The sequence below is a fragment of the Oncorhynchus nerka genome, linkage group LG3, assembly GCF_034236695.1.
Source record: "Oncorhynchus nerka isolate Pitt River linkage group LG3, Oner_Uvic_2.0, whole genome shotgun sequence".
Taxonomy (NCBI): domain Eukaryota; kingdom Metazoa; phylum Chordata; class Actinopteri; order Salmoniformes; family Salmonidae; genus Oncorhynchus; species Oncorhynchus nerka.
The window spans coordinates 3,079,545-3,102,411 of NC_088398.1; the positions used below are offsets into that span (position 1 = coordinate 3,079,545).

A 22,867-nucleotide genomic window follows, 5' to 3' on the forward strand; every position below is an offset into this window, starting at 1 on the left:
CCACCTGCAGAAACACCCATAATACTTGGATTGCTCCTTATCAGCTCTGCCAGAGGCTCCGCCCCCAACAAGTAGAGCAGCGGGGACAGCGAGCACCCCTGTCTTGTGCCCCGTTCCAGAGGAAATCTGTCAGAGTTCAGTCCATTAGTAGTCACCGTGGCATTTGGATGAGAGTATAGTGATTTGATCCATTTAATAAAATTTGGGCCCATATTGAACTTTTCTAAGACTGAAAACAGAAAGCTCCACTCCATCCTGTCAAACGCCTTCTCAGCATCCAGTGAAGCCAGCAGGACAGGGGTCTTCTGTGTGTTTACTTGATCAATAATATCAAAAAGACGGCGAATGTTATCAGAAGAGTATCTGTCTCTAATAAATCCGGTTTGGTCCGCTTTTATTATTTTGGGAAGAAGGGTGTTTAGTCTTTTGGCGAGCAATTTGGTAATTATTTTATAGTCGAAATCCAACAAGCTTATGGGCCGGAAGGACGAGCAGGATAGGGGGTCCTTGTCCTTTTTTAGCAACACTGTAATGCGAGCTGTGTGCATTGAGTCTGCGAGAACTCAGTTTTTGCAAAAATCCTCCAGCATTGGCATGAAGATAGGGCTGAGCTGGGGCCAAAAAGCTTTGTAGAACTCTCTGGGGAATCCATCTGGGCCTGGGGACTTATTAGGTGGCATGGAGGTAATTGCCTCCAGGATCTCCTCAGGAGTGAAGGGGGAGTTGAGATCTTCTTGGTCGGTCTCTGATAGTTTAGGTAGCGAGATTCCCTCCAGGAAAGAGTGGAGTTCTGCCTCCGTGTGTTTTCTCTCAGAGGTATATAGTTTGCAGTAAAAATCATGAAAAGTTAAATTGATCTTTTTGGGTCATATGTGACCTCGTCCTCTGCTGTTCGGATAGCCATGATTGTACTCTCTGACCGCTCCTTTTTTTAATTGGTAAGCAAGCAATCTACTGGGCCTATTGCTATACTCATGGTATTTCTGTTTAGTAAAGAAAACTTCTTTTTTTTATCTCCCGAGTGTAGTCCAAATTCAGTTTGGCTTTGGCTGCTTTAAGATGACTCCAGGAGGTGCTGTCTAGGGATTGTTTATGTATTTTTTCACAGCATTCCAGCTCCCTCTCAAGATCTAGCCTGTGTGCTTCCATTGCTTTTTTCTTAGAGGAAGCATATGCAATTAGATGACCTCTTAGTGTGGCTTTAGCAGCGTCCCACATTGTGGCCGGAGAAACAGGAGAATCTTTATTGTCTTGTGTGTAGTTGTCTATCCATGTAGTTACCAATGTATGGAACACGTCATTTGATAGCATGGAGGTGTTGAATTTCCAGCTCTTTAACCTCGGGATGTTTTTGCAGAGGTCAAAGCGGAGGTGGACAAAGGCGTGATCTGAAAGTGCTATGGGTCCGATTGTACAAGTGGCTGAATTTATGAAACTCTTTGGGATAAAAATGTAATCTATACGGGAGTAGGTGTTATGGACATTAGAGTAGTATGTATAGTCCATAGATGAGCTATTAGTCTCTCTCCAGATATCTATCAGTCCCATCTCTTTAGTAAGAGAGTTCAACATCTTTGCAGATCTAGGATTTGTGGTGGGGACTTGAGATGATTTGTCTAGGGTTGGGTTAAGGGTACAATTAAAATCTCCGGCCACCACGCCAAAGGAGACACAATGCTCATTGAACAGGGTTATAATTTTTGACATGAAGGCAGGAGTATCTGTGTTAGGGGCGTATATGTTTAATATAGTAATTGGTTTACCATATAGTGACCCAGTTATCAAAATAAATCTCCCCTCCGGATCAGATATGGTTTTGTCAATTATGAATGGAACATTTTTATGGATAAGTATGGCTGTGCCTCTACTGTTTGATTTAAAAGATGAGAAATACACCTGTCCCACCCAAGCTCTGCGGAGTTTGGCATGTTCAGCATCACAGAGGTGTGTCTCTTGTAATAGCGCGATGTCTGCTTTTTCCTTTTTTAGAGCACATATTATCTTTTTTCGTTTTATTGCATGCCCTAGACCATGGCAGTTCCATGTCAATAGATTTAAGGTACTAGTCATCGTCATCGAGCAGTAATCGAACTTTAGCGCAAGTCATCGCTGGGTAAAAGTGGATAGTAATTACAGCTGCGTTCACATAAAAGGAAAATAAATGGTGTGCATAAAATAATCATCTCTGAACACCCCAGCCGAGTTCCCAAACAACTCGACACATCCCGTTGGATCTATTACCCCCCCCGCTCAGTCTCAATTCTGTGTTCCGAATAAAACAAAAACCGGGAACAGTTAGCAACGCACAACGTCTCCCTCTCCCCACCAAAGAAATGCCTCATCCTCTCCACCCCGCATTGAGTAAATGACACAGTTGCCCTCGTCCAGATCACAGTAAAAGAGGGGAGAAAAATAAAATCAATAGCCCAGCCTACATATACCTCCCCCAAGGGACATAGGGAACCCTAAGTAATAATAGCAACAAAAAAACAGGGAAATAAAAGTAGGCTGAAACATTAGTAGGCCTAGGTTAGGCTATACAGCCCATCCCTCTCAGTTAAAGGAAAATAAATATAAATTGGACGGCTGTAATGACATTTAGGGGGTGGGTCTCTGGATATCGGCTATATGTTGTCTTACCTCTTTTAGTAATGGCATTAATCGCATTCAGTCATTGGTCTGTTTCTCATTGGCCAGGATTGTCTTTCAAAAAACGTTTTGCCTCTTCGGGAGTTTTGAAGTGTCGCAAGGCTCCTTGGTGAAGAATCCTGAGCTCGTTTGGGTATTTGAATCCCCTGAAGATGCCTCGGTCAATGGAGTATTTCTTCACTTCGTCAAATTCTCGGCGCTTTCGGCGTATTCCAGCTGACAGGTCCTGGTGTAAAGCGAGTTTGGCGTTTCCCACTGTGAATGGTGTTGTTTTTTGCCGCCTGTAGGACTCGTTCCTTGTCGGTGAATCTCAGGAAACGTATGGTGATTGGGCGCGGTGGTTGTCTGGCTGCTGGTGGGGGCCTCAGTGCTCGGTGAGTTCTCTCGAGTTCTATGGGCCTGTCGGTGGGCAGGTGGAGCCACTCGGGAAGTTTGTCTTGCAGGTAGCGGATCAGTGGCATGTTTCCCTCTTCTTTTTCGCCCAGATTGAATAGAACACAATTATTCCTTCGCCCCCTGTTTTCCAGGTCCTCTGTTTTCTCTTCCAGATGCTCGATTTTCTTTTTAGCATATGCTATTGTTTCCATGGCATCTGTCAATAAGTTTTCCATGGATAGGATTCGCCCCTCTGCCTCGTCCAGGCGCCCCGCATTTATGGTTATCTTGTTGATGTCAGGCAAAGCGTTTTCCAGGATTGTCACCTTGCCCCCTATCGCACTGAGCTGAGAGTTAATGGCATCTAATTTAGTGTTTAGTTCTGTACGTTGGGATCTCAACTCAGAAAGGATGTGTTCGACAGAGTGCGAGGTTGGCATTCGTTGTGCCTCGGGGGGGAGCGGGTTCTCTTGCTCCTGGCTAATGGCGCTAGTTTTTTCTGAAGCTAGCTTCTTCTTGGAGGCTTTTTCCGTCGCTAATACTCGAGTCCGGGTAAAAATGTCACCTGTAGTGTCGCCTTTTGTAGCCGCCATTACTTTTTCTTACTAAAGCTAAATGAGTTTGAACTTGGAGTGGAGGTAAGATTAGGAATTGGAAACTACTTGTGCGGAGCTCTTAGTTCATGCGGCCATCTCGTTCAAGGGTCACGTGATCCCCCCCGAAGCCATGCCATTCTAAAGAGGTCTTTTCTACCTGTTAGATTTATGGGAAGATTATTCCATTTAATTACATCTCCTTTCATATGGTTGAGTAATTGTCACGGTTCATGAATCCACTGCCTCCCTCTCTCTTTCTCTTTCTCTCTCTCTCTCTCTCTCTCTCTCTCCCGTGTTTGTGTGGGCGTGGTTCCCAATCTCGGCCTGATTGTCTGCGCCAGCTGGAACCACTTATCTTCCCTTTATATGTTCTGTAACCAGTGTTTCTTGTTGTCAGATCGTTGTTACCTCCCTGAGGTTGTGTCGTGTGTCCGTGCTCATCTCTCGCCGCCCTTGTGTGGATTATCTGCTGTGCTCCTTCCTACCCATCCGGACACACTCCCCTGGATGTCTCAGCACGCTATCATCGGAAGATGCGCCCTAGTCCCTGAGTCGGATTCCGTCTGAGTACAGTCTGTCTGTCCTGTTGCTGCTGTAAACTGTATTCATTAAACCATCGTTGCTTGCATCTTGCATCCGCCTCTGTATTGTCACAGAACGATCTGACCAGACCATGGATGCAGCGAGTTCAACGAGTCTGACCGAATTCATTTCCCGCAGTATCACGAGAATGGATCAACAAGAGGAGAACATCTCCAGCACAGGTCGGGCAGTACAAGCCCTTGCGACGCAGGTATCCCAGCTGACCCAACAATTACAACATCTGAGGGGTTCCGCTGCGCCACCAACACCGGCAGTTCAACCCGCCCCGCCAGAGCCGGATTCCCAGCTAGAGCCACGGCTACCGACACCAGAGGGTTATTCAGGTGATCCTGACTATTGCAGAGCTTTTCTTACGAGATGTTCCATGCATTTCTCGTTGCAGCCACGGACCTTCAACCGTGAACAGTCTAAGGTAGCATTCGTACTCACACTGCTATCAGGCAAAGCGGCTCTTTGGGGAACGGCGGTGTGGGCGAACCAGGACCCATGCTGCACCTCTTTCCAGACACTCTCCGAGGAGATGAGAAGGGTCTTCGATCGGGCCGTGGCGGGTAGGGAGGCGGCCAGACTACTCGCTGACCTTCGCCAAGGAGACCGTTCAGTATCGGAATACTCCATCCAACCCGCACTCTGGCCGCAGAGTGTCAGTGGAACGAGGAGGCGCAGTGGGACATGTTCCTGCATGGGCTGGAGGACCGGATCCAGAAGGAGATTTATGTTCTGGACCTTCCCAGGAGTTTAAATGGACTAGTAGAACTAGCCTTGAGGGTCGACGCTCGTCTGAGTCGTATTGGCCGCCGAGCATGCCCTAACAGACCGTATAACGACACGGAGGGCTGGCATGCCAGCGGCGGGAACACGGCCAGTTCAGCCTCCGCTCACGAACCCATGCAGCTGGGGAGAGCTCGCCTCTCCCGGGAAGAGAGGGAGAGGCGGAGATCCCAAGGACTCTGTCTCTACTGTGGTAGAGCGGGCCACTTTATCCACTCCTGCCCGGTAAAAGATCAGGCCCGGTAGTAAGCATGAGGCTACTATCGGGTGGTGTCACCACAGAGAAGACCTCATCATCTACTCTCCTCCCGGTAAGACTAAGATGGGCCACCCACACGCACGACACCCAAGCCTTACTGGACTCAGGAGCAGAGGGTAATTTCATGGACTTCAAGCTCGCTCACAAACTCCAGATTCCTATCACCTCACTCACGCACAAGATATCCGTCAACGCTCTCAATGGTCAAGAACTCCCCAACATTTCTCACACCACTGAACCTATCACACTCATCACTTCTGGCAATCACACTGAGACACTATCATTTCTACTCATGGACTCACCCCTTGCACCATTAGTTCTCGGCCACCCTTGGCTCACCCAACACAACCCCAGAGTTGACTGGGTTCATAACTCTATATCCATGTGGAGTAACAAGTGTCTTGAGTCCTGTTTAGTGTCTGCTTGTTCGTCTGTGTCTGATTCTGTGTTTCTAGAGGAGGCAGTGGATTTGTCTAACGTGCCCGTTGAATACCTCGACCTGAAGGAGGTGTTCAGTAAGTCCCGTGCTGCTTCTCTTCCTCCGCATCGTCCCTATGACTGTGCAATAGAATTATTGCCAGGTGAGTCTCCGCCTAAAGGCAAGTTATATTCACTCTCTGTTCCTGAGAGGGAGGCTATGGAGAGATACATCTCTGATTCTCTGGCATCTGGATTCATTCGTCCTTCCTCTTCTCCAGCGGGGCGGGGTTCTTCTTTGTGGGGAAGAAGGACGGATCTCTGCGTCCTTGCATTGATTACCGTGGGTTGAATAACATCACAGTGAAGAATACCTATCCCTTACCGTTGATGTCCTCAGCCTTTGAAAGGTTACAGGGAGCATCCGTGTTCACTAAGTTGGATTTACGTAATGCATATCATTTGGTTCGCATAAGGGGGGCGAATGGAAGACCGCGTTTAACACCCCCAGAGGGCACTTGAATATTTGGTCATGCCTTTTGGGCTATCCAACTCCCCAGCGGTTTTCCAGGCACTCGTCAATGACGTGCTGAGAGATATGATTGATCAGTTCATATATGTTTACCTGGATGACATACTGATTTTTTTCTTCTCTCCAGGAACACGTTCAGCACGTCAGACGAGTGCTTCAGAGGTTGTTGGAGAATGGACTTTTTGTCAAGGCGGAGAAATGCATTTTTCATGCACAATCCGTTCCATTCCTAGGTTACATCGTCTCGACTGAAGGTATTCGCATGGATCCTGACAAGGTTAAGGCTGTGGTGGATTGGCCAAGCCCAGATTCCCGTAAGGCCCTACAGAGGTTTCTGGGATTCGCCAATTTCTACCGGCGTTTCGTTCGCAACTTTAGCCAGATAGTCGCTCCTCTTACCGCCTTAACCTCCCCCAGAGTGACGTTCAGGTGGTCCGATACAGCCGAGGCTGCATTCGCCAAACTCAAGAGCCGCTTTGTTTCGGCTCCCATCCTCATAGCTCCCGATCCCTCGCGTCAGTTCGTGGTGGAGGTGGACGCTTCAGAGGTGGGGGTAGGTGTGGTACTTTCCCAACGTTCCTCTTCTGACGACAAGATGCACCCTTGCGCGTTCCTTTCCCATCGGTTATCACCTGCGGAATGCAACTACGACATTGGCAACAGAGAGTTGTTGGCAGTGAAGTTAGCACTGGAGGAGTGGCGCCATTGGTTAGAGGGTTCGGGGGTACCTTTTATAGTTTGGACCGATCACAAAAATTTGGAATATATCAGAACCGCCAAGCGACTCAACTCCAGGCAGGCGCGGTGGGCACTCTTTTTCGGACGTTTTGACTTTCTCTCTCGTACGCCCGGGTTCCAAGAATGTCAAACCCGATTCCCTTTCTCGCATTTTTGACCATTCCGAACGCCCATCCACTCCCGAGTGCATCCTACCCGGGACCCTAGTGGTCTCCACACTCACATGGGAGGTTGAATCGAGGGTCAAAGCGGCCTTAGAAGGGGTAACGCCTCCGCCCGGTTGCCCGCCTAATCGGTTGTTTGTGCCGGAGGGGTGTCGGTCCGATGTTATTCGGTGGGGGCATTGCTCCAACGTAGCGTGTCATCCAGGAGTCAGCCGCACTAGCTTTTTGGTTAAGCAACGCTTTTGGTGGCCACTGATGGCTCGTGACATTCACAGTTTTGTCTTGGCTTGCTCGGTTTGTGCCACTGGGAAGACTTCTAATCGACCCCCAGATGGGTTACTCCAACCGCTGTCGGTCCCTTCGAGACCCTGGTCCCACATCGCGCTAGACTTTGTTACCGCCCTTCCGCCCTCCCAGGGCAAGACGGTTATTTTGACCGTGGTGGACCGGTTCTCAAAGGCGGCTCATTTTATTCCCTTGCCTAAATTACCATCTGCCAAGGAGACAGCGGTAACTGTCGTGGATCACGTCTTTCGCTTACATGGCCTGCCGATGGACGTAGTTTCTGACAGGGGGCCCCAATTTGTGTCCAAGTTTTGGCAAGAGTTTTGTAGGTTACTGGGAGCGAGTGTCAGCCTGTCTTCAGGGTTTCATCCCCAGAGCAACGGTCAAACGGAGAGGGCCAACCAAGATTTGGAGAGAGTGTTGCGATGTTTGGTTTCTAAGAATTCCTCTTCCTGGAGTCAACAACTCTCTATGGTTGAGTACGCTCACAATTCGTTGCCAGTGGCAGCCACGGGTCTCTCTCCTTTTGAGTGTAGTTTAGGTTACCAGCCACCTATCTTTCCCAGTACGGAGTCCGAGGTCACTGTTCCCTCCGCTCACGCTTTCATCCAGAGGTGCCGTCACGCATGGAGCAGAGCCCGTGAGACTCTTCTCCGGGTGGGGGCGCGCACCAAGGCTAAGGCCGATCGCCACCGGTCGAAGCCTCCGGTATACGTCGTTGGCCAAAGAGTGTGGCTTTCTACTAAGAACATTCCACTCCGATCCGTTTCGAACAAGCTTGCCCCCAAATTTATCGGCCCGTTCAAAGTCACCAGGATCATTAGTCCGGTGGCGGTCCGGCTCAAGCTTCCTCCGGCGTATAGGAGAATTCATCCTACCTTTCATGTGTCTAAAATAAAACCTGTGTTTCAGGCACGCATTAACCCGCCGGTCCCGGTTCCCCGCCGCCACGACTTGTTGATGGGGAACCCACCTTTTCTGTCAATCGTATTTTGGACTCTAGAAGGAGGGGACGCGGATTCCAGTACCTGGTGGACTGGGAGGGTTACGGCCCGGAGGAGAGAAGTTGGGTACCTGCTAGGGACATTCTGGATCACTCCCTTATCGATGATTTCAATCGACAGGTAAATTCCTGGAACGCCAAGAGGCGTTCCTAGGGGGGTATTGTCACGGTTCATGAATCCACTGCCTCCTCTCTCTTCTCTCTTTCTCTCTCTCTCTCTCTCTCTCTCCCGTGTTTGTGTGGGCGTGGTTCCCAATCTCGGCCTGATTGTCTGCGCCAGCTGGAACCACTTATCTTCCCTTTATATGTTCTGTAACCAGTGTTTCTTGTTGTCAGATCGTTGTTACTTCCCTGAGGTTGTGTCGTGTGTCCGTGCTCATCTCTCGCCACCCTTGTGTGGATTATCTGCTGTGCTCCTTCCTACCCATCCAGACACACTCCCCTGGATTTCTCAGCACGCTATCATCGGAAGATGCGCCCTAGTCCCTGAGTCGGATTCCGTCTGAGTACAGTCTGTCTGTCCTGTTGCTGCTGTAAACTGTATTCATTAAACCATTGTTGCTTGCATCTTGCACCCGCCTCTGTATTGTCACAGTAATGGGATAAAGTTATCTTTACGGAACAAAATGTGGAAAAGGTCGAAGGTTCTGAGTACTTTCCGAATGCACTGTATTTGTTGTTTATTGTTACTTATTAAGCATCCTAAGTATTTTATATGTTTTGTGGTCCACTTAAAGGATTGCAGGAGATCATGATTTATTATTTTTCCTATTGCCATTATTTCGTTTTTTTCCCACATACATTTCAATACTGAGATTTTAGAGTATTCCTGAAATATTTTTTTGCAAGAGGGTCATTACATTTTCAACATTGATCAGATATACCAGGAGATAGTCTGCAAATAAGTTTAGTTTATATCAATGTTTGCCAATACTGATACCTGTTACTTTGGGTCCTGTCTAATTATTTTTGCATGCGGTTCAATTGCCAGTGCCAACAGGAGAAGAGAGAGGACATCCCTGTCTTGTGCCCCTGTCTAAAGCAATTTCACCAGATAGTGTATTATTTGTGTATATTTTAGCTTTAGGATATTTATATCATATTTTTATTAAATATATTATTTGTGTATATTTTAGCTTCAGGATATTTATATCATATTTTTATTACATGTATTATATTAGCTGGAAAGTTGAAAGCTTCTAAAGTTTTGAATAGAAAAGGCCATTCAAGACCTCCCGAGTGGCGCAGCGGTCGAAGGCACTGCATCGCAGGGCTTGAGGCATGACTACAGACCCGGGTTTGACTACAGCCTGAGGTTTAAGCGGGCGGGTGTTAAGAAGCACGGTTTGGTGGCTCATGTTTTGGAGGACGCATGGTTCTCGACCTTCACCTCTCTCGAGCCCGTTGGGGAGTTGTAGCGATGAGACAAGATCGAAAAAGGGGGTAAAATACAAAGACTATGAAAGAAAAGCCCATTCAAGACGGTCCAAAGCCATTTCAGCATCAACAGCCATTATTGATACATCTATATCTTGTTTTTTAGCGTTTAGTATTCAACTGAAACATGTTCTTCTATTTGTTTGTAAGTGTCTATTTTTAATAAACCCTGTTTGATATGTATGAAGTCTGGTAAGACTGGTAAGACTGGTAAGTCTGGTAAGACTGGTAAGACTGGTAAGTTTGGTAAGACTGGTAAGACTGGTAAGACTGGTAAGACTGGTAAGTCTGGTAAGACTGGTAAGACTGGTAAGACTGGTAAGTCTGGTAAGACTGGTAAGACTGGTAAGTCTGGTAAGACTGGTAAGACTGGTAAGACTGGTAAGTCTGGTAAGACTGGTAAGACTTTTGACATTTTGTTGCTTAAAAGCTTTGTTATTATATTATTGTCACAATTTATTAAACTTATGGGTCTATAATCAGCAGGACTCACCCAGATTTATCTGGTTTTAATATAAATGAAATAAGTGTTTGACACGTGGAACTCCTTCCGTCTCTCGCTCTGGTCTGTTGTGACAGCAGAGTCCCTAGCAGAGCAGGGCTGGAGACGGGGAGGTGGGGGATTTGGGGGGTAAGAGGAGGGTGAGGAGGATGGAAGGAGAAGTTTTACACACACACACACACACACACACACACACACCTAGAGCACACACACACTCCCAAAGCACATACAGTCAGTGGCTGTGGACAGGAGTGGGTGAGAGGGGGAGGCAGGGTGATGGAGGGGTTAGATGGGGTTGTCAGGCCGGGAGCCAAAGAGGGTTTAGAGGTGTCCTATTATAGCGCACCAGGAGACATCCGCTAGCTAATCCCCTGCCAGTTTACACCTTCACCTGTGAAAAGGCCTCACCTATCTTTGGCCCTTAATTTCCTCTACTCACTTTCCTCCATCTATCCCTCACTCTCTCTCTCTCTTTGTTAGTCCTTTATTTCCACACACCTTCTATCTCATCCCTCCCTCCTGCCTATTCCCTTTTCCCTCTGTGGGTTTTGACCACTGGTATTGTACCCCACTAGTTAACACAGCCACGAAGTCAGTTTCCTCAGCCACAAAGTCAAAATTGATTACACAAATGCTTTTTGGTCTTAATTTAAGGTTATGGTTAGGCATAAGGTTAGCAGGTGGTTAATGTTAGAGTTAAGGTTATGGTAAGGTTTCAAATTAAATTTTAAGAAGATAAAAGGTACATGCCATAATTATGACTTTGTGGATGTGTTAACTAGTGACGACACTTCTGCTCTCCTCTCCTCCCTCCCTTCTTCTCCCACTTCCCTCCCTCTCTCCCTCTTCCTCCTCTCCTACTGTTCTGTGGTGTAAGCCCGGTGGTGCTCAGTCATTCCCAATGACAGATTACCTTCTTAATGGAATTTAAATATTTAGTTTTTCCTTGTGGCGATTCATCCAGGAAAAGAGTGACAGCAGCAGGGGGGGAGAGAGGAGGAAGAGGAAGGGAGGACTGTGTAGAGGTGTCTGGAATGAAGAGGAAGGGGGAGGGAGCGAGAGAAGGAGGGATGGTCATTTCCTCTGATGGTGCGAGTCTGAATCACTTCTGTTTGGATATGTTTGGATGTCATTCAGAAAGCTGGAGGGAGGATCTGGGGAAGAGAGAGAAAGAGGGAGTGAGGATCTGGGGAAGAGAGAGAAAGAGGGAGTGAGGATCTGGGGAAGAGAGAGAAAGAGGGAGTGAGGATCTGGGGAAGAGAGAGAAAGAGGGAGTGAGGATCTGGGGAAGAGAGAGAAAGAGGGAGTGAGGACCTGGGGAAGAGAGAGAAAGAGGGAGTGAGGATCTGGGGAAGAGAGAGAAAGAGGGAGGGAGGATCTGGGGAAGAGAGAGAAAGAGGGAGTGAGGATCTGGGGAAGAGAGAGAAAGAGGGAGTGAGGATCTGGGGAAGAGAGAGAAAGAGGGAGGGAGGATCTGGGGAAGAGAGAGAAAGAGGGAGTGAGGATCTGGGGAAGAGAGAGAAAGAGGGAGTGAGGATCTGGGGAAGAGAGAGAAAGAGGGAGGGAGGATCTGGGGAAGAGAGAGAAAGAGGGAGTGAGGATCTGGGGAAGAGAGAGAAAGAGGGAGTGAGGATCTGGGGAAGAGAGAGAAAGAGGGAGTGAGGATCTGGGGAAGAGAGAGAAAGAGGGAGTGAGGATCTGGGAAGAAGAGAGAGAAAGAGGGAGGGGGGGATCTGGGGAAGAGAGAGAAAGAGGGAGTGAGGATCTGGGGAAGAGAGAGAAAGAGGGAGGGGGGATCTGGGGAAGAGAGAGAAAGAGGGATTGAGGATCTGGGGAAGAGAGAGAAAGAGGGAGTGAGGATCTGGGGAAGAGAGAGAAAGAGGGAGTGAGGGATAGAAGAGTGGCAGTGTCACACACACACACACTGAAGGGACAGCAGAGTGAATGACTATCAGTTTGCAGACAAAAGAGATGTTCTGTAAGTGTGAATGAGTTGTGTGTGTGTTGTGGCTGTGATGGGCTTCCCTCTGACTCAATGGAAAAGCACAGTGCCATTAGTGTGCACAGACACACACACACACACATGCGCGCACACACACACACACACACACACACACACACACACACACACACACACACACACACACACACACACACACACACACACACACACACACACACACAAACTTCTGTACTGTACTCTCTCTCACTCTCTTTGACTCTCACACACAGGATATTTCTCTCTCTTCCTTCCCGTTGTCTCTATCTCTTCCCCTGTGTCCCTACCTCTCCCTCCCTCCCGCTCTCTCTCTCTTTATCTCTTTCTTTCTTGCTGGGGATTCTAATTAAGCTTGGCTGGTCTTTGATGTTGTCGCCTTGGCAACAGTCACCATGACGAGGCTGGGTCTGCAAAACACCCGCTCTCACTCTCACTGTCACTCTCCTCCTTGTTCTCTCTCTCTCTCTCTCTCCTTCATGCACACATACACACACACTGACTGAAATGAAGCATTCACAAATCATTTTACCCACAATACACGAGTGTGCAGAACACAATGACTCCTTGCGACACACACCAATGACATGATGAATGCTCCTTTTGTCTTTTCACCAGTGGCACCAGTTGCATGCTACACTGTCACGCAAACAGAGACATCTAGTCTGAAAGCTGAAAGTGTATTTGTGCTTTCTATCCAGCAGTGATCCACTGCTGGTTGTGTCATTCTGCTACTAGAGCACAAGGAGTGTCACTAGCCTGGGTGACTGTGTCTGCTTTCAACCAGGCCACAGGCTGTAGCTGTCTCACCAAGGTAAGTTGGCTGGAGCAGACACAGACACCTGGGCAAGAATGTTACCACTACTGAACTCTCTTTTAGTGTCACATTTCAGTTGAACTATCTGTATCATCCATTCTCTCTCTCTCTCTCTCTCTCTCTCTCTCTCTCACTCGCTCGCTCGCTCGCTCGCTCTCTCTCTCTCTCTTTACACCTCACCCTCTCTCTCTCTCTCTCTCTCTCTCTCTCTCTCTTTCTTTCTCTCTCTCTCTTTACACCCCATCACCCTCTCTCTCTCTCTCTCTCTCTCTCTCTCTCTCTCTCTCTCTCCTCTCTCTCTTTACACCCCATCCCCCTCTCTTTCTCTCTCTCCTCTCTCTCTTTAATCCCCCACTCTCTCTCCCTCTCTCTCTCTCTCTCCCTCTCCCTCTCTCTCCCTCTCTCTCTCACTCTCTCTCTCACTGTACATTAAATCCTGCTACAGTGCAGGCCAGTTGAGTTGTGACTTCTGGTTGGTCCTGTACTGTGTTAGTTCTGTTGTTTGACCCTCTCATAGTGTTTGTTTTGTATGATGAGACAAAGTGTGTGGGATAAAAACCTCTCCAGATGAATCATGTGGATACTGTAAGAGCTGCTCTCTCTCTCTCTGCTCAACTCTGACTGTTCCTCTCTGCCCACCAGCATCTGTTCAACCTTTCATTTAAAACAGGGACTTCCCTACCTCGCTCCATCGCTCACTCTCTACCTGTCTGTCTCTCCTCTTTCTCTATGTCTCCCTTCTTTTTCTCTCTTTCTCATTCCCTGCATTCTCTTTTCCCCTATCTCTAGCTCCTCCCCCTCTCTCCTTCTCCATATCTCCCCCTCTCTCGTATTCTCTCTTCATCTCCCCCCGTCTGTCTCTTCCTGAAGGGGATGGTCTCTACTAAAACCCTGCTCTTAGCTCTTCCTCATAACAACCGCCCCGGCGACAGTATCAACAGTAACCACAGCAATTAAGAAAGCAAACAACATCAACTGAGCAGGAATAAAACAGCAATTAAAGCATTATGGCTAGAGTGTGTTCATAATGATGCCAGAAATACATCCATAATGATGTCTCAAAGTAATGCTGTGACTGGGGTAATGGGATCACTTAGGTTCCTGGGGTGTTAGCAGACAGTTATCAGACAGTAGGCTGAGAGTTAGCAGACAGTTAGCAGACAGTTAGCTGAGAGTTAGCAGACAATTAGATGAGTTAGCTGAGAGTTAGCAGACAGTTAGCTGAGTCTTAGCAGACATTTAGCCGGGAGTTAGCAGACAGTCAGCTGAGAGTTAGCAGACAGTTAGCAGAGAGTTAGCAGACAATTAGCCTACAGTTAGCAGACAGTTAGCAGACAGTTAGCTGACAGTAAGCTGAGAGTTAGCAGACAGTTAGCAGACAGTTAGCTGGGAGTTAGCTGACAGTTAGCAGAAAGTAAGCTGAGAGTTAGGAGACAGTTAGCAGACAGTTGTCTGAGTTAGCTGAGAGTTAGCAGACAGTTAGCAGACGGTTAGCTGAGTCTTAGTAGACATTTAGCTGAGAGTTAGCAGACATTTAGCTGACAGTTAGCAGAGAGTTAGCTGAGAGTTAGCAGACAGTTAGCAGACAATTAGTAGACAGTTAGCAGATAGTTAGCAGATAGTTAGATGACAGTTAGCAGACAGTTAGCAGATAGTTAGCAAACAATTCGTAGACAGTTAGCAGATAGTTAGATGACAGTTAGCAGATAGTTAGATGACAGTTAGCAGACAGTTGGTTTTATATGAGGGAAAGGGGAACAACGCAGTCTAAACATCAACAGTGTCACTACATTCTAACACCTTCATCTCATCAAATCAATGATAAATCCACTGTGATTATGCAAAGCCATTATATTGACTACTACAGGCACTAACACTGTAATCATGTACCAAACTACTGATGATGATGATGATGATGGTGACCATGATGATGATGTCGACGTTCATTACTAAGTCATTACAAAGTGGTTCAAATGCTACCTCCGCTCTAACCAGCCCTCGTTCTTTCTTCCTGTCCCTTGTTCCTCCTCTTCCCTGCCACAGCTCTTCGTCATCGACAACGGAGCGGACGACTGGCGCATCGCCATGACGTTGAATCGGGTGTTGCTGATATCGTTGGAGCTACTGGTGTCGGCGGTGCATCCGGTGCCCGGGGACTTTAAGTTCCAGTGGCGGGCACGTCTGGCGTTCTCTTACGCCCCGTCCCAGGCTGAGGCTGACCTGGACATGGTGCTGAGTGTTCCCATGTTCCTCCGCCTCTACCTCATCGCCCGCGTCATGCTGCTGCACAGCAAACTGTTCACTGATGCCTCCTCACGGAGCATAGGGGCCCTCAATAAGGTGTGTGTGTTCACTGATGCCTCCTCAATGCGCATAGGGGCCCTCAATAAGGTGTGTGTGTTTACTGATGCTTCCTCACGGAGCATAGGGGCCCTCAATAAGGTGTGTGTGTTCACTGATGCCTCCTCAATGCGCATAGGGGCCTTCAATAAGGTGTGTGTGTTTACTGATGCCTCCTCACGGAGCATAGGGGCCCTCAATAAGGTGTGTGTGTTCACTGATGCCTCCTCACGGAGCATAGGGGCCCTCAATAAGGTGTGTGTGTTCACCGATGCCTCCTCACGGAGCATAGTGGCCCTCAATAAGGTGTGTGTGTGCCGGGGGCTTTGTTGTTCACTCTTACTCTTCACTCATTCTGTCTCACTCCTTCCATCTTGCCTTTCTCTCATCCTGTGTTGCTCAATCTATTTATCTCCTCCTGTGTCTCCCTCCATCTCTTTCTCTCCTCCTGTGTCTCTCACCATTTTGTCATCTCCTCCTGTGTCTGTCCAATGAAGTATGAATGATTGATTGATGTCTGCCTTGCTGTCTCCTCCTCTGTCAGGTAACTGAGGACAGTAATGACAGAGACTGAATCCTCCTCTGTCAGGTAACTGAGAACAGTAATGACAGAGACTAAATTCTCCTTTGTCAGGTAACTGAGGACAGTAATGACAGAGACTAAATTCTCCTTTGTCAGGTAACTGAGGACAGTAATGACAGAGACTAAATTCTCCTTTGTCAGGTAACTGAGGACAGTAATGACAGAGACTAAATTCTCCTGTCATAGGACACAACCTATGAGAATGAGATGCGGGGAAATTATTGAGAGAATGAGAGAGAGAGAGAGAGGGGGGAGAGAGAGAGGGGGGGGAGAGAGAGAGAGAGAGAGAGAGAGAGAGAGAGGGGGGACAGAGAGACAGAGTGAGAGAGAGAGGGAGGGGAGAGTGAGAGAGAGAGAGACAGAGAGAGAGAGAGAGAGAGAGAGAGAGAGAGAGAGAGTAGTGGGTATTACATTAGTGAGGTCAATAGTAAAGCGATAAAAGAAAGTGTGAGATATGATAGAGGGAATTGTACAATGAGACTGAGATAAGGAGATGTAGAATTAATAGAAAGAGACATAGACAGAGAGAGAGAGAGAGAGAGAGAGAGAGAGAGAGAGAGAGAGAGAGAGAGAGAGAGAGAGAGAGAGAGAGTGCCAGTGTATTAGATGAGTAATGTGTTAGATAGTGAGTAGGGTTGTAATATGTCCTTCAGGATATGGCTGAATGAGATGTGATGAGGGGAGCTGCTGTATGTGGATCCCCTGGTGTTCTACTAGATTAACCCTCGTTTATCAGCTCTTAACACTTCAATGGTTGAACTAACTACTACTGAATGGACAGTTAATATGACCTGTTCCATTTATTACTATCAATATGATCTGACGTGATTAAAACATGATTAATTAAGACCATGGAGGACGGAATCCCAACGTGAGAGTTTTCACGTAAATCATGTGTTGTCAACAAGGGCTTTGAGATAATGTTATATGTAGTAATTCAGGTTCAAAGGGCCACAGGCTCCATTCCAGGACGTCCGTCCCATTCAGTTGGTGTTTGAAGGTGCACTTTAACACAGTTTATGTATGTTTGTGTACAGATTATATACAGTTGAAGTTGGAAGTTTAGGTTGGAGTCATTAGAACTCGTTTTTCAACCACGCACAAATTTCTTGTTATCAAACTCTAGTTTTGGCAAGTCGGTTGTGGCATCTACCTTGTGCATAACACAAGTAATTTTTCCAACAGTTGTTTACAGACAGATTATTTCATTTATAATTCACTGTATCACAATTCCAGTGGGTCAGAAGTTTACATACAGTACATTAAGTTGACTGAAAATGTCATTATGGCTTTAGAAGCTTCTGATAGGCTAATTGACATAATTTGAGTCAATTGGAGGTGTACCTGTGGATGTATTTCAAGGCCTACCTTCAAACTCAGTGCCTCTTTGCTTGACATCATTGGAAAATCAAAAGAAATCAGCCATGACCTCAGAAAATAAATTGTAGACCTCCACAAGTCTGGTTCATCCTTGGGAACCATTTCCAAACGCCTGAAGGTACCGCGTTCATCTGTACGAACAATGGTACGCAAGTATACACATCATGGGACCACGCAGCCGTCATACCGCTCTGGAAGGAGACGCATTCTGTCTCCTAGAGATGAACGTACTTTGGTGTGAAAAGTGCAAATCAATCCCAGAACATCAGCAAAAGACCTTATGAAGATGCTGGAGGAAACAGGTACAAAAGTATCTATAACCACAGTAAAACTAGTCCTATGTTGACATAACCTGAAAGGCCACTCAGTAAGGAAGAAGCCGCTGCTCCAAAACCGCCATAAAAAAGCCAGACTACAGTTTGCAACTGCACATGGGGACAAAGATCGTACTTTTTGGAGAAATGTCCTCTTGTCTGATGAAACAAAAATACAACTGTTTGGCCATAATGACCATCGTTATGTTTGGAGGGAAAAGGACTGAAAAAGCGTCTGCGAGCAAGGAGGCCTACAAACCTGACTCAGTTACACCAGCTCTGTTAGAAGGAATGGGCCAAAATTCACCCAACTTATTGTGGGAAGCTTGTGGAAGGCTACCTGAAACGTTTGACCCAAGTTAAACAATTTAAAGACAATGCTACCAAATACTAATTGAGTGTATGTAAACTTCTGGGAATGTGATGAAAGAAACAAAAGCTGAAGCATTCTCTCTGCTATTATTCTGACATTTAAAAAAAAAAATATATATATATATAAAAATCTCCCCTTTTCATGGTATCCAATTGTTAGTAGTTACTAACTTGTCTCATCGCTACAACTCCCGTACGGGCTCGGGACAGACGAAGCCATGCGTCCTCCGAAATACAACCCAACCAAGCCGAACTGCTTTTTAACACTGCGCGCATCCAACCCGGAAACCAGCCGCACCAATGTGTCAGAGGAAACACCGTGCACCTGGCGACCTGGTTAGCGTGCACTGCACCCTGCCCACCACAGGAGTCGCTAGTGCTCAATGAGACAAGCATATCCCTATCGGCCAAACCATCCCTAACCCGGACGACGCTAGGCCAATTGTGCGTCGCCCCATGGACCTCCTAGTTGCAGCCGGCTGCAACAGAGCCTGGGCACGAACCCAGAGTCTCTCTCACGAACCCAGAGTCTCACAGCTAGCACTGCGATGCAGTGTCCTAGACCACTGCGCCACCCGGGAGGCCCACATTTCCCATTCTTAAAATAAAGTGGTGATCCTAACTTACCTAAAACAGGGAATTCTTACTAGGATTAAATGTCAGGAATTGTGAGAACTTGAGTTGAAATGTACTTTGCTAAGGTGTATGTAAACTTCTGACTTCAACTGTACGTTATATACGTTATCGATGACATCTAACACTGCGTATGTGTGCGTGTGTTATTTGCGTGTGTGCGTTACATCTGCGTGTGTGCTTGCGTGCATGTGTGTGTGCTTTGCAGGTGCACTTTAACACAAGGTTTGTGATGAAGACTCTGATGACCATCTGTCCAGGCACTGTTCTCCTGGTCTTCAGCATCTCACTGTGGATCATCGCTGCCTGGACCGTACGAGTGTGTGAGAGGTACGTGTGAGAGAGGAGTAGTGGAGTTTTGTCTCTCTCTCTCTCTCTCTCTCTCTCTCTCTCGCTCTCCGTCTCTCTCTCTCTCTCTCTCTCGCTCTCGCTCTCTCCCTCTATCTCTCCCCAGGTATCATGATGCCCAGGATAGGACCAGTAACTTCCTGTCTCTCTCTCCCTATGTATCATGATGCCCAGGATATGACCAGTAACTTCCTGTCTCTCTCTCCCTAGGTATCATGATGCCCAGGATGTGACCAGTAACTTCCTGTCTCTCTCTCCCCAGGTATCATGATGCCCAGGATGTGACCAGTAACTTCCTGGGGGCGATGTGGCTCATCTCTATCACCTTCCTGTCTATTGGCTACGGAGACATGGTGCCTCACACGTACTGTGGCAAAGGAGTCTGTTTACTAACCGGCATCATGGTACCACCATGTTTATGGTTGTGTGTGTGTGTATTTTGTGTGTGTATCAATGTCACCCCTTTCTCTTTCTTTCTGAGATTCTTTCTTCTTTTCCACCTCCCTCCCTCTCTTTCTCTCTGTCCTCCTATCTCCTGTCCTCTATTTCTCTCTGTCCTCCTCCTTCCCTCTCTCTCTGTCCTATCTCCTGTCCTCTCTATCGCTCTGTCCTCCTATCTCCTGTCCTCTCTTTATCTCTGTCCTATTCCCTCCCTCTCTCTCTCTGTCCTCATATCTCCTGTCCTCTCTCTCTGTCCTCGTATCTCCTGTCCTCTCTCTCTGTCCTCATATCTCCTGTCCTCTCTCTCTGTCCTCATATCTCCTGTCTTCTCTATCGCTCTATCCTCCTATCTCCTGTCCTCTCTTTCTCTCTGTCCTCCTCCTTCCCTCTCTCTCTGTCCTCATATCTCCTGTCCTCTCTTTCTCTCTGTCCTCCTCCTTCCCTCTCTCTCTGTCCTATCTCCTGTCCTCTCTATCGCGCTGTCCTCCTATCTCCTGTCCTCTCTTTATCTCTGTCCTACTCCCTCCCTCTCTCTCTCTCCTCATATCTCCTGTCCTCTCTCTCTGTCCTCATATCTCCTGTCCTCTCTCTCTGTCCTCGTATCTCCTGTCCTCTCTCTCTATCCTCCTATCTCCTGTCCTCTCTTTCTCTCTGTCCTCCTCCTTCCCTCTCTTTATCTCTGTCCTACTCCCTCCCTCTCTCTCTGTCCTCGTATCTCCTGTCCTCTCTCTCTCGCTCTCTCTCTCTGTCCTCATATCTCCTCTCCTCTCTCTCTGTCCTCCCTCTGTCCTCATATCTCCTGTCCTCTGTCTCTGTCCTTATATCTCCTGTCCTCTCTCTCTGTCCTCATATCTCCTGTCCTCTCTCTCTGTCCTCATATCTCCTGTCCTCTCTCTCTGTCCTCATATCTCCTGTCCTCCCTCTCTCTGTCCTCTCTCTCTGTCCTCATATCTCCTGTCCTCTCTATATGTCCTCATATCTCCTGTCCTCCCTCTGTCTCTGTCCTCTCTCTCTGTCCTCATATCGCCTGTCCTCTCTCTCTGTTCTCATATCTCCTGTCCTCTCTCTCAGTCCTCATATCTCCTGTCCTCCCTCTCTCTGTCCTCTCTCTCTGTCCTCATATCTCCTGTCCTGTCTCTCTGTCCTCATATCTCCTGTCCTCTCTCTGTCTCTGTCCTCTCTCTCTGTCCTCATATATTCTGTCATCTCTCTCTGTCCTCATATCTCCTGTCCTCCCTCTGTCTCTGTCCTCTCTCTCTGTCCTCATATCTCCTGTCCTCTCTCTCTGTCCTCATATCTCATGTCCTCTCTCTGTCTCTGTCCTCTCTCTCTGTCCTCATATCTCCTGTCCTCTCTCTGTCCTCATATATCCTGTCCTCTCTCTGTCTCTGTCCTCTCTCTCTGTCCTCATATCTTCTGTCCTCTCTCTCTGTCCTCATATCTTCTGTCCTCTCTCTCTGTCCTCATATCTCATGTCCTCTCTCTCTGTCCTATATCTCCTGTCCTCCCTCTGTCTCTGTCCTCTCTCAATTAAATTAAATTCAAGGGCTTTATTGGCATGGGAAACATGTGTTAACATTGCCAAAGCAAGTGAGGTAGATAATATATAAAGTGAATATATAAAGTGAAATAAACAATAAAAATTAACAGTAAACATTACACATACAGAAGTTTCAAAACAATAAAGACATTACAAATGTCATATATATATATATATACAGTGTTTTAACAATGTACAAATGGTTAAAGGACACAAGATAAAATAAATAAGCATAAATATGGGTTGTATTTACAATGGTGTTTGTTCTTCACTGGTTGCCCTTTTCTCGTGGCAACAGGTCACAAATCTTGCTGCTGTGATGGCACACTGTGCAATTTCACCCAGTAGATATGGGAGTTTATCAAAATTGGATTTGTTTTCGAATTCTTTGTGGATCTGTGTAATCTGAGGGAAATATGTCTCTCTAATATGGTCATACATTGGGCAGGAGGTTAGGAAGTGCAGCTCAGTTTCCACCTCATTTTGTGGGCAGTGAGCACATAGCCTGTCTTCTCTTGAGAGCCATGTCTGCCTACGGCGGCCTTTCTCAATAGCAAGGCTATGCTTACTGAATCTGTACATAGTCAAAGCTTTCCATAATTTTGGGTCAGTCACAGTGGTCAGGTATTCTGCCACTGTGTACTCTCTGTTTAGGGCCAAATAGCATTCTAGTTTGCTCTGTTTTTTTGTTAATTCTTTCCAATGTGTCAAGTAATTCTCTTTTTGTTTTCTCATGATTTGCTTGGGTCTAATTGTGCTGTTGTCCTGGGGCTCTGTAGGGTGTGTTTGTGTTTGTCAACAGAGCCCCAGGACCAGCTTGCTTAGGGGACTCTTCTCCAGGTTCATCTCTCTCTCTGTCCTCATATCTCCTGTCCTCTCTCTGTCCTCATATCTCCTGTCCTCTCTCTGTTCTCATATCTCCTGTCCTCTCTCTCTGTCCTCATATCTCCTGTCCTCTCTCGTTCACTAGGTCCAGGATTAGGGGGCATTTTGTCATTTGTGTCGTCTGTTTATCCCCCTGCATTAGCGCTCTGAGTCTAATGGACTGTGTGTGTGTGTGTGTCTGTTCTCAATAGTGTAACGGAGGCCCCAACTTTCTCTCTCTCTCTCTCTCTCTCTCTCTCTCTCTCTCTCTCTCTCTCTCTCTCTCTCCCTTTCTCCTTCCTCAGACTATGGGTTTATTTTGGTCTGTTGTCCGTCTGTTAGTGTCAGTATTTTGTTTGTGTTTATTTCAGTCAGGTGATCTCTGTCTCTTCCTCGCTCCTTCTTTCTCCCTCTCTCTCTCTATCCATCTATCTCTTTTACTCTCTTTGTCTTTTGTCTTCTCTCTATTTTTCTGCTGTTTCTCTCTCTCTCTCCATTCATTCATTCATTCAGTTCTTCTCTCCTTGTCCCTTTATTCTGTCAGCCTCTTTCTCTGTATCTGTCTTCCTGTCTGTTCCTGCTCACACCAACATACGCCCACACCTTCACTTACAAAGCCAGATACACACACACACACACACACGGGGTGGACACAGATACTCCCATACCCGCTGTTACTGACTGCATCCTACACACACCACTATCACAGAGCTTGACATGCACTCTCAATATGACTCCAGAAACATCCCACAGAAACACACACTCACTCACTCACTCAAACACAAACACAAACACACAAACAAACATACAAAAACACACAAAACACACACACGTATGCAAGATCATTTACATAAACATATGCACACACACACACACACACACACACACACACACACACACACACACAC

The 22,867-nt window shown here is 47.1% G+C and overlaps 1 pseudogene; it reads left to right on the forward strand.

The window, feature by feature from the left end:
- LOC115120492 (small conductance calcium-activated potassium channel protein 2-like) overlaps nucleotides 1-22,867 on the forward strand; it is a 181,472-nt pseudogene that overhangs the window by 122,824 nt on the left and 35,781 nt on the right.